This window comes from Schistocerca serialis, chromosome 5 (genome assembly GCF_023864345.2).
Source record: "Schistocerca serialis cubense isolate TAMUIC-IGC-003099 chromosome 5, iqSchSeri2.2, whole genome shotgun sequence".
Lineage (NCBI taxonomy): Eukaryota > Metazoa > Arthropoda > Insecta > Orthoptera > Acrididae > Schistocerca > Schistocerca serialis.
The window spans coordinates 808,779,598-808,792,001 of NC_064642.1; the positions used below are offsets into that span (position 1 = coordinate 808,779,598).

A 12,404-nucleotide genomic window follows, 5' to 3' on the forward strand; every position below is an offset into this window, starting at 1 on the left:
TAATTTATTTTTCAGCTCGAAAGGGAAGAGTTTTTATATTTTTGTGGGGCATGAAAGGATGCTGATGCATTTTTCCATACTGCAGTTACGTGCTCTGTCCAATTTAGATTTTCATCTATTATTACACTCAAACTCTTTGCTGAGGGAGAGAATTTGATATTTCCAGAATGAGGTTTTCACTCTGCAGCGGAGTGTGCGCTGATATGAAACTTACTGGCAGATTAAAACTGTGTGCCGGACCGAGACTCGAACTCGGGACCTTTGCCTTTGGCAGGCAAGTGCTCTACCAACTGAGCTATCCAAGCACGACTCACGACCCCTCCTCACAGCTTCAGTTCTGCCAGTACCTAGTCTACTACCTTCCAAACTTCACAAAAGCTCTTCTGTGAACTTTATAGAACTAGCACTTCTGGAAGAAAGGGTATTGCGGAGACATGGGTTAGCCACGGCCTGGGGGATGTTTCTAGAATGAGGCAAAGGACCTGAGTTAGAGTCTCGGTCCGGCACAGAGTTTTAATCTGCCAGGAAGTTGTATATCAGCACCCACTATGCTGCAGAGTGAAAATCACATTCTGGAAACATCCCCAAGGCTGTGCTAGTTCTGCAAGGTTCGCAGAAGAACTTATGTGAAGTTTGGAAGGTAGGAGACGAGGTACTGGCAGTAGTAAAGATGCGTGGACGGGTCGTCAGTCGTGCTTGTGTAGCTCATTTGGTAGAGCACTTGCCGGCGAAAGGCAAACGTCCTGAGTTCGTCTTGGTCTGGCACACAGTTTTTGTCTGTCAGGAAGTTTCAAGTTGATATTTGTTCCATTTAGGATTAGAGATGGTACGGATTCCCGATGTTTTGGGCTAATGAGCTTAGAGTGACCAACAAGTAACGCTTGGGTTTCAGATGGGTTGAGTTTTAGTCCTATGTTCTTTGCCCATTTTGATAGTACATCGAGGTCTGTATTGAAATTTTCAATAGCTTCCCTAAGATTCATTGGTTTTGCCTGGAACAATTGAAAAACTGAAGGTCATCAGCACACATTTGATATTTGCAATAGGTCAGAACCGATGACACATCATTGATATATAGAGAGAAAAGTATAGGACCTAATACTGAGGCTTGGGTAACGCCTGACACTACCTGCCGCCATTGTGATTTTATATTCCTGGACAAGACGCATTGATGATGAGACGTCATGTATGAGCGAAACCACTGCACTGGACTTGGTGAGAAATTTAGACCGCTAAGTTTGGCAAGTAAGATGTCGAAGTCGACAGTATCAATGCTATGCTGAAATCTAAGAAGCAAATGATAGTCGCTTCTTGTCTATTCATGGCAAGTTTCAGGTCATGTGTCAGCTTTATTAATGCAGGTGCTGTGCTTTGATGTTTATTGAAACCTGATTGGTATTCGTCTAGTAGGTTGTTAGTAGTTAGGTAGTTCGTGATGTGGTCATGGACTATATAGTCTAAGGCTTTTGATAGTGCAGGAAGAAGGCAGATGGGGTGGTAGTCAGAGGGTGCCGTGGCAATGTCCTTTTTAGGCAGTGGCATAATTTGTCACAGTTTCCAGGCTTCAGGGAAAACATATGTGATTAAGGAATCGTTAAAAATGGCTGTTATAGAGGGCAGTAGCGGATCAGTAATAAGTTTTACCATATGGATAGTGATGCCATCATGTCCAGTAGATGCTGATCTAATCCGCATGACGCTTTCTTGACAGCATTGCAGGTGACATGCTGTAGATGCAATTTTTCTTTGCTACAGTCGTTCATCCCCATGAAGTAATCAGTGATTCTCTGGTTTTTGCGGTTCAATTATGGTTGTAGGTAATGTGAAGAATCAGTTAGGCCTTCAGCAGGGACCATGGGGATTTTCTGCAACTTTTATTTAGCCTAAACCGAGACTATGGAGATTTTTCCACAGGATAGCTGGTCTACATTTATTGTCAGTAAATGCCTGAGTTTATCATTTCTCACCGCTTGACTGACTATGTTTCGTTTCTGTTTGTGTACAGAATGATTTTTAGATGTAGGGTGTATCTTGTATGCTCGATGTGGAGGGTCTCTGAGGTTCTTGAGCTGCTTTAGTTCATCAGTCAGCCAAGGTGCAGGTTTCCTTTTTCTTTTCTGGTCTTTATTGGAGCATGTTTGTCATATAGTTGAGTAATTTTGTTAGTGAAATCCTGAAGTTTCTCGTTTGTGTCCATGAGGGGAGTAGAGGTCATCCCCCAAACTATTTCTTGTGCCTCGGTATCGAGTTCAGGCAAATTTATGCGTTTGAAGTCTCTGTATGTAGACAGTTTTGTTTCTTTCTAGGACATTGGACATTCTAGTGAATATATCATGAAAATAATGTCATGGGCAGACATGACAGACTCAGATATTTGAGAGGTGCGGATTATTCTGTTTGGAGATTTTGTAGTGAATATATATACGAAAGTGTGACTAGTAGTCGTGTGATGAGTGGGTGCCAGCTGAAATAGCGTCATGTATGAGGAAGAAAGCATCCTCTTAAATTTCCCACTGGAAGGAGTATTGCGCAGAAAATTAATCGTAGTGTCATCTGCTATAATTACATCTTCATATGACGATTCGAGACTTGAGAGGGCAGTTCCGAAGCAGGCAAACCAACCTACTTTTGGAGGTTTGTAAAGGACACATATTAACCACTTTCTGTTAAGGGATTTGATCTCTATGAACGTATATTCCTCTTGTTTATCTACATTATTGTCTGATGTATGCAGCACAGTAGGTGATAAATCAGAGCGTATGTATGCCCTACTCCACCCCCTCGTCTGATGCATCTGTTTTGCCTGAGAAAGATATAGCCATCTAGTTTTATGGAAGTTGTGGGAATACTTGGTTTGAGCCAAGTCTCTGACAAAAGTATTAGATGTGTATCAGTAGTTTGAAATATATATTTGAACTCTCAAATGTGAGCTGGCAGAGATTGGACATTTGCTTGTGCAATATGCAGCTTGGTTTGTTCAGGTGTTGATTGCCCATGGAGGCTCCCAACAGTTGGTTGCGGGTAGAGGTTAGCACTGGCAAGAGGGTCTGGCATGAGGAACATGGAAGGCATGAGGAGGAGGGGGATGGGGTGTTCTCCCGATTCTCTGCAGGGAAAGCAGCCAAGAGGGGGGGGGGGGGGGAGGGAGTTCAGTTCCCCTGGGAGGTGATGGGACCAGTGGCCAAGGTCAGCGAGGTTTGCAACGTCTCTGAAATTAGCTCGCTATCACAACGGGATTAATCTGCATGTAACGGTTTTCGAGACAGAGTGTGATATTAATAGCACTTATGAGGATAACAAATAAAATATGGTAGTGGGTTGCTAATTAAAAATGGAAGTAAGACTAACTTATGTAATAATTAACAAAATTACACAAGGAAACATTTACAGATAAAAATAGTTATGTGGAGAAACTAAAAGTTGGTAATACAAATAATAACAAAATTACATGAGAAAGCAATTAGAGATAAAAATAGTTAGGTGGAGGAAAGAAAAAGTTAAGTTATGGTTGACAATGTAAACAATATAAACATACAGGTTAGTGGCAGCAAGATTTGACAATATTTAGCTTCTAAAGCACAGAGTTCATTAACACGGCAAATTGTTCTCTTTCCGTTCCCAGTCTTGACCGTTATCCTGCCGTCATTTGTCCATACATTCTGTAGCCCAAATTTCGAAATCGCGCTCTTCAAAATGTTTATTCTTTCAGAGGTCAGATCCTCGCATACTGTCAGATCTGACTTCCCGAGATTTTTCTTTGCTCAGAAGATTTCAGATCTACATCTACATCTAAATTTATACTCCGCAAACCACTCAACGGTGTGTGGCGGAGGGCACTTTACGTGCCACTGTCATTACCTCCCTTTACTGTTCCAGTCGCGTATGGTTTGCGGGAAGAACGACTGTCGGAAAGCCTCCGTGCGCGCTCGAACCTCTCTAATTTTACATTCGTGATCTCCTCGGGAAGTATAAGTAGCAGGAAGCAATATTTTCGATACCTCATCCAGAAACGCACCCTCTCGAACCTGGACAGCAAGCTACACCGCGATGCAGAGCGCCTCTCTTGTAGAGTCTGCCACTTGAGCTTGCTAAACATCTCCGTAACGCTATCACGCTTACCAAATAACCCTGTGACGAAACGCCACTCTTCTTTGGATCTTCTCTACATCCTCTGTCAACCTGACCTGGTACGGATCCCACACTGATGAGCAATACTCAAGTATAGGTCACCCCCTTTGTTGATGGACTACATTTTCTAAGGACTCTCCCAATGAATCTCAACCTGGCACCCGCTTTACCAACAATTAATTTTATATGATCATTTTACTTCAAATCGTTCCGTATGCATACTCCCATGTATTGTACAGAAGTAACTGCTACCAGTGTTTATTCCACTATCATATAATCATACAATAACGGATCCTTCTTTCTATGTCTTCGCAATACATTACATTTGTCTATGTTAAGGGTCAGTTGCCACCCCCTGCACCAACTGCCTATCCGCTGCAGATCTTCCTGCATTTCACTGCAATTCTCTAATGCTGCAACTTCTCTGTATACTACAGCATCATCGACGAAAAGCCGCATGGAACTTCCGACACTATCTACTAGGTCATTTATATATATTGTGAAAACCAATGGTCCCATAACACTCCCCTGTGGTACGCCAGAGGTTACTTTAACGTCTGTAGACGTCTCTCCATTGAGAACAACATGCTGTGTTCTGTTTGCTAAAAACTCTTCAATCCAGCCACACAGCTGGTCCGATATTCTGTAGGCTCTTACTTTGTTTATCAGGCGACAGTGCGGAACTGAATTGAACGCCTTCCAGAAGTCAAGGAAAATGACATCTACCTGGGAGCCTGTATCAATATTTTCTGGGTCTCGTGAACAAATAAAGCGAGTTGGGTCTCACACGATGCATATTTCAAAGAATCAGTCAATGTATTTGCGAAGAGGTATACCTTCTTTCGTACAAAACGTACGGCAGGTCAGACTAATCGGGAGTGGGTTTCAAACTTGCAACGCCCTACTAGGGATTGTGCTTTTGAGTGTCAATGTGGATTCCCTTATTCAGATACTATGGTATGTGATGCAATTGCACAGAACGTTTCTGATCTTAGTATAAGGGAACAGATTTTGAAACTAGTCAATCCCTCCTTTCTGCAAGTGATGGACATATTGGATTGGCAGGACACACTTGACTTTGCTCAGGAATCATTTGAAACTTCACCAGCCGTGTGTCAGGTTAAGCGGCCCACCGGGCGAGCTGCACGGAGCAGTGAACAGCCCTCGCTGCGCCGCTGCCGCCAGGCTCTCAGCCACGTGTGCCGCGCAGGCAAGGAAATGCAGTGCTAAAATCATGCCCGTGGTGTGCTACTAGACATTCCCGTGAGAATTGCCCGTCACGCCAGGCTATTTGCTTTTTCTGTAATAAAGAAGGACATGTTCAGAGTGTTTGCCAGAAAAAGCTCAGATCGGAAACTCACAACCATTCCAGGCCCTTCGCTTCGCGCCGAATTCGAACCAAGGATACTCAGGCTCGTGAAACTTCGCCCATGGAAATTCATGTAGTTCATTCCACACCGCTCAGTGCCACTCTCTCTAACAGTGACTGTGTTCGTCCCACAAACAGTGTGCGTCGACATCGCCGGAAATCCCGTCAAGTCGCAAGTGATTATGTACCAGTGTCAGTTCACGTCGCACGAGACAGTTGCTCTTGTCATCAGCAGGACATTAAACTTTTTGTTGACTTGGACATTAACGGCAAAGTGATACCATTTCAGCTCGATACCGGAGGTGCAGTTTCACTGCTTAATCAAGACACGTACAAACAGCTGGGCACACCTCCGTTGCGTGCCGCAAATGTTAAGTTAACTAGTTATTCAGGTCAAGAGATCCCTGTGTTAGGACAGTGCAGCCTTCTTGCAACATACAAAGGACAAACAAAACTTGTGTCATTTTATGTCCTTTGTTCTTCTTCTGCAGTGAACTTGTTTGGTTTAGATTTATTTCAGTTGTGTAACTTGTCTGTAGTCAATCAGGTCCTATCAGTGAACCAGACTGTGCCTTCAGCCAGTGTTTCTCGTCTGTGTGAAGAATTTGCAGACATTTTTGCACCGGGCCTGGGTTGCGCTAAGAACTATAAATCACATTTGGAACTGAAAGTAAACGCGCAACCGAAATTTTTCAGAGCGCGCAATGTTCCCCACGCATTGCGTGATGAGGTCGCAAGAACATTACACGAATTGGAATCACAAGGTGTGATTGAACGTGTGCAGGCTTCTCTCTGGGCATCACCCTTAGTAATTTTGCCAAAACCTTCCGGAAAATTGAGACTTTGTGTGGACTTCAAGGCAACAGTGAATCCACAACTAGTGACTGCAACTTTTCCTTTACCCCACCCAGAAGATCTTTTTGACAAACTGCGCCCGGGTAAATATTTTTCGAAGTTGGACTTCGCAGATGCGTACTTGCAAATACCGGTGGACGAAGAATCCCAGCGCGTTTTGGTGGTTAACACGCCTCTTGGTTTGTATCAATTCAAACGACTGCCATTTGGGTGTGCATCCGCCCCTGCATTGTTTCAGCAATATCTACAAACTGTTTGTGCGTCGGTCCCTACTGCAGCAAATTATCTGGACGATATTGTGATCTCCGGAAAAACGGAAAAAAACATTTGGCCAATCTCACAGCATTATTTCAGGTCTTGCGACAAAATGGTCTTCGCTTGCGGAAGGATAAATGTGTGTTTTTTGCTCGCGATTTGCCACACCTGGGACATGTACCCAATGCACAAGGCACACATGCCAGTCCCACGCACCTTCGTGCCCTACAAGACTTGCCTTCGCCGCAGAATTTGAACCAGCTACAGAGTGTGCTGGGAAAAATAAATTACTACAACAGATATGTGCCACATGCCTCTTCCATTTCAGCTCCGCTTCATCGCTTACGCCGTAAAGGTGTTCCGTGCGTCTGGACGACGGAATGCGAACGCGCTTTTCGCCAGTTGAAATCGGCGTTGCTTTCCAATACTTGCCTTACGCCATTCGATCCCCAGAAGCCCCTTTTTGTTGATGGTGGATGCATCGGATTTCGGGATCGGTGCTGTGCTTGCGCACAAAGATGGATCGCACGATCGCCCTATTGCCTTTGCGTCCAAATCGCTCTCGTCTGCGCAAAGAAATTATTCACAAATTGAGAAAGAAGCATTGGCTCTCGTGTTTGGTGTTACAAAGTTTCATGATTTCTTGTATGGTCGTCACTTTACCATAATCACAGACCACAAACGTTTGACATCGCTTTTTCATCCGACCAAGCCTGTACCTCCACGTACAGCGCAGAAATTCATTCGTAGGTCTATTTTCCTCTCGCAATAAGCACAGAAACGTCGATGCGTTGTCCCACTTGCCTGTTGCTGAGGATAGAGCATTCCATTCCTCCGAACTTGCTTACATGTTCATTGATGCGGAAACCGATGTCGTGGTCGAATCGTTTCCGATTGATTTTCGTCGTGTAGCTACAGCCACAGCTGCCGACCCTGTCCTTGCTACGGTTCTGTGTTTTGTTGCTACGCAGTGGCCCTTGTCACAGTCACGGATCGGGGACCCGTTGGTTCGCCGATTTTTTGCTCACAAGGAGAGACTATTTGATCGACGTGGTGTTTTGCTGTTGCGTTCTGATAATGATCAGTCCAGGGTCGTGGTCCCACGTTCGTTACAGTCCTCTGTCATACAGCTTCTCCACCAAGGACATTGGGGTATAGTGAGAACGAAACAACTTGCTCGTCAGCACTGCACTTGGTTCGGAATCGATGCCGCGGTTACGAATATGTGCTCTTCTTGCATGGTGTGTGCCGTACAACAATCAGCACCACTGCAGAAATTCTTTGCATGGCCAAAAGCCACTTCCCCTTGGCAACGCTTACACATCGATTTTGCTGGTCCATTCTGGAATGCTCGATGGTTGGTTGTGGTAGATTCATTCAGTAATTTTCCTTTTGTTGTACGGATGTCTTCCACGACGTCATCTGCCACCATCCAAGCGTTATCTGCTATCTTTTGCATTGAAGGTCTTCCACAGACTATTGTTTCCGACAATGGGCCACAATTCATATCCGCAGAATTTCAGTCATTCTGCAAGGCCAATGGTATTCAACATCTGACGTCCGCGCCGTTTTCGCCACAGTCAAACGGTGCCGCTGAACGATTGGTCAGGACTTTCAAGTCACAGATGTTGAAGTTAAAAGAGTTGCATTCTCGGGCGTACGCGTTATTGCTCTTTTTGTCCTCGCATCGCTCTCAGCCCCGAGATGGTCGCTCGCCGGCTGAGTTGCTCCACGGTCGCCCTCATCGAACCTTGATGTCTTTGCTACATCCGCCACATCAGGTTCCTGTGCAGAGGCAGACACCTGCTTTTGCCCCAGGCGACGTTGTCTACTACCGCCACTATCGAGGTTCACGGCGTTGGCTAGAGGGGCGCATTCTAAACTGCCTCGGCCACGCTATGTATCTGGTTTTGGGGGCCTGTGGTGAGGTGCGTCGGCATCTCAATCAGCTGCGCCTCTGTTGTAGCACGGGATGTGCCGCTCCCCGTCTGCTTTCAGCGACGTTGCCGTCCGGTCAGCGCCCTGGGGAACAATATACTGGCTCGCCTCAGCCCCAGCTGTTACCGACGCTGCCTTCCATTTTGCCCCATGGCGACGCGCCGCCGCCACCGCCGCCGCCGCCTGTTCTCCTGCCGGCGACGCCCGCAGTGGACGCGTCGCTGCAACCGCCGGGCGCCTCCCTGGGTCACGCGCCGCCGATCGCTTCCCGTGACCAGTTGTCCTCCGACATGGAACTCTTGCCCGTTCCGGACCTTATGTCGTCTTCGCCCGTCGGGTGCCCCGGCCCGATGGAAGTCGACCCTTCGGACCCTTCTGTCTCTCTGCGGGCGCATACACAGCATGTTAGCGTGCACCCTGGACTAGGTTTTCAGGCGTTTCCTAGCTCCCCGCGGTCCGAATGGCAGGGTGCGGGTGGCACAGCCTCGCCTGTTGTTAGGCTCCCCACCTCATCGCATACGTCAACATGGGGTCCTCCCCACGGCGGGCGGAAGCCTTATGCCACCACCGTACGCCGATTTGCGTGGGAGGAATGTGGTGTCACCGCCAGACACCACACTTGCTAAGTGGTAGCCTTTAAATCGGCCGCGGTCCGTTAGTATACGTCGGACCCGCGTGTCGCCACTATCAGTGAATTGCAGACCGAGCGCCGCCAAACGGCAGGTCTAGAAGGACTTCATAGCACTCGCCCCAGTTGTACAGCCGACTCTGCTAGCGATGGTTCACTACCTACTTACGTTCTCATTTGCCGAGACGATAGTTTAGCATAGCCTTCAGTTACGTCATTTGCTACGACCTAGCAAGGCGCCATTATCAGTTACTATTGATATTGAATCATGTACCGTCAAGACCGACGTTCACCATTAATGGATTAAAGTTAAGTATTCCACCAGCTACGTCCGTTTTTCTAAATTCTAATTTCCTTGTCCTGTTCCAGACCTCACGCCAGCCTGCGTGAGCTAAAACGCGTGCATTTCGGCCTGCTTCTAGTAACACGGTGTTGGCTCTCCTGCCAACCAAAACAGTTAGTAACACCCAAGTGACCACTCAGGAGCTGGGGAAAACTGTGCAACAAATCGCGTAACTGAGAAGCCTGATGGGGCAATAGATGGGCCAGATCATAGTCGTCAGCTGCAGCCTTAACGGCCAAAGCGGCAACAGTTCGATGTACAATAGGCTTAGCGCATTTGCAAAGGCCAAACTTCTCCTCAGGAGCGAATGTAAAGGAAAAGGTGTGCCCGGAATAATCCGAGACCAATCAGTGAGATCCCCTGCTATACCCGCAGCACAGGACAGATAGTTTAATTTGTGGAAAGGGGCCAAAATGAGTGGCTGTCAATTACACTCGAACATACTACTTTATTCATTTGACAAACATTACAGGAATAAGAAAACATTAAAAACAGAGCATGCCAAACATTAAATTTAGAACTTAATTCCCTGTTAAATGCGCCTTTCAATCTCACGCTTCAAGAGCAAAACAACTAATTTAAAACCAGCTGAAGGCCAATCACTTAAGACTGAAAAATAAGAATTAGAATTTTAAAAGGAAGAAGGCCTCACTTAAAACATTTCTGTCAATTACGCTGAAGGCCCAAACAATCTCACGCCGTAAGGCCAAAACAACTTTAATTTAAAATCGGCTAGAAGCCATACAGAAGCAAACAACATGGATAAATAAGAAAAGGCAGCACATCAAACGGCGCTCAGCAGTTCCAAAATGTCAGCCTGGAATTCAAACACTACCGTTCGCTTAGGTGAGACAGGCAGTCGGCCCATCTCAATCTGATGGCAACCCAATTGACAGGCAGTCACTGGTCCCAGCGACAGGGTAACTTCCGCTCCACCCGACCAGCACGCTATAGGCAGCTCAATGGAACAACGCAGAAGGTATCGGCACTCACAACGAATTACACATTCAGCTGTCAAACTACATACCATGCTGGACAGCCACAACACGACGAGAAAAATATTCTGCCTGCCAGGGCAGGTAACTGGAACGCTAACGGCCACAAGGCAGAAGATTTTGCTGGTGCACTTCAATTCCGAAATAATCAAATTAATTTAAACTCCACAGGAGGGCGGCTAGAATTTCGTCAACTTGAAAACACACGTTGTTGCTCACAGGAATGTCCCAACAGCCCACAACGAAATTCAAAGGACACATTGTGAACAGTTGGGGCTGGCTGGTAGATTAAGTAAATGCTAAACTTTCGTGTCCGGGATCGGTGAGCCACGGACCCCATAGCAATGGGAACAGCCCCTCACACTCCGACCGCGCGTGGACGCCGCCAGCAGGCCTAGCCAGACATGCGACACGGAGACTTCCTCGCTGCTCCATGCCAAACGAGCAACAGCCCGCACACTGCACAGCCAGAAACGATAAGCACGAGCCAAACATAGTACAAGGGTGCGAATATCGATACACGCTGCTGCTGCGACTCGCGGAGAGAGAGGATATCAGCATAATCACGATAACAGCGGGAGACTAATCACAGAATAGCAACCAAGGTTTAATGAAAAGTATAACACGAGCCAGCCACGGCTCAGTAGCGAAGAATTGAGTGTACATATGAATAATGTGTAACTAAAACACCTCGCACGTTACACACTGATGATAGGATTCTGAGTGCGTAACATGCTGATGGCATTCTGTTTACAAGTGCATTTGTGTGTTCACACCACTTCAACTGAGACTCTGTATTCATTCCTAGAAATTTTACATTTGTTACACAGTCTATAGAGGTACCAGCTACATTTAATTTGACATTGTCTTTTCCCTCTTCAAACTGAAATTCATAGCTTTAATTTTTTTTTCGTTCAATGTCACTTTATTGCTTATTGACCAATCATAAACTTGCTTGAGAGTTTCATTTGCTTTCTCTGCAAGGAGTTCTCTTGTCATCTCAGTGACTAAAATATTGCTGTCATCAGGAAATAGAATTTTTTCACCATGAGTAACACTACTGGGAAACTCATTGATGTATATCAGGATATACTATCTTGCAGAACACCTATATTGATGTATTTTGGTTCTGATAGGTGTTTTACTAAATGTTTAGATCTATCTGAAGTATGTGTTATCTCTACTCTCTGTAACCTGTCTGCTAGATACGATCGAAACCAGTCATTAGCTACCCCTCTTATTCCTAATACTTCTAATTTATTTAAGCGAATCCTATGGCCTTAGAAAGATCCAAAAATATGCCTGTGACACTCTCATCCTTATCGAGACCATCAAGTACATCGTTTGTGAATTCTACTATTGCTGACTCTGTATTTATGCCACTTTGGAAACCAAAATGATTCGCTTAAAAGATTGTATTTATTGAGGTAATTCATTAATCTGCCTTTCATAATTGTTTCTATTATTTTTGAGAATGCTGGCAGCAGGGATATGGGATGGTAGTTTTCTATGTCTTCTGCGTTACTTTTCTTAAGCAAACGTACAACTCTTGCCCGTTTTAACTGCTCTGGAAATGTCCCTGATGTGAAGGATTAGCCGGCCGGTGTGGCAGAGCGGTTCTAGGCGCTTCAGTGTGGAACCGCGCGACCGTTACGGTCGCAGGATCGAATCCTGCCCCGGGCATGGATGTATGTGATGTCGTTAGGTTAGTTACGTTTAAGTAGTTCTAAGGTCTAGGGGACTGGTGACCTCAGATGTTAAATCCCATAGTGCTCAGAGCCATTTGAACCAGAGCCATTTGTGAAGGTTTCATTTTTTATATTTGTTACGGGGCCTTGTATAATACCTATGCATTGTTTCAGTATACACATCGGTACTTCATCTAAACCTACT

At 45.7% G+C, this 12,404-nt stretch overlaps 1 non-coding gene across 1 annotated transcript; it reads right to left on the bottom strand.

Annotated features, from left to right (window-relative positions):
- Positions 1 to 231: 231 nt before the first annotated feature.
- On the bottom strand, positions 232 to 306 carry Trnaw-cca (transfer RNA tryptophan (anticodon CCA)). The gene has a single exon. It is a non-coding gene; the product is annotated as a tRNA-Trp (tRNA).
- Positions 307 to 12,404: the final 12,098 nt, after the last annotated feature.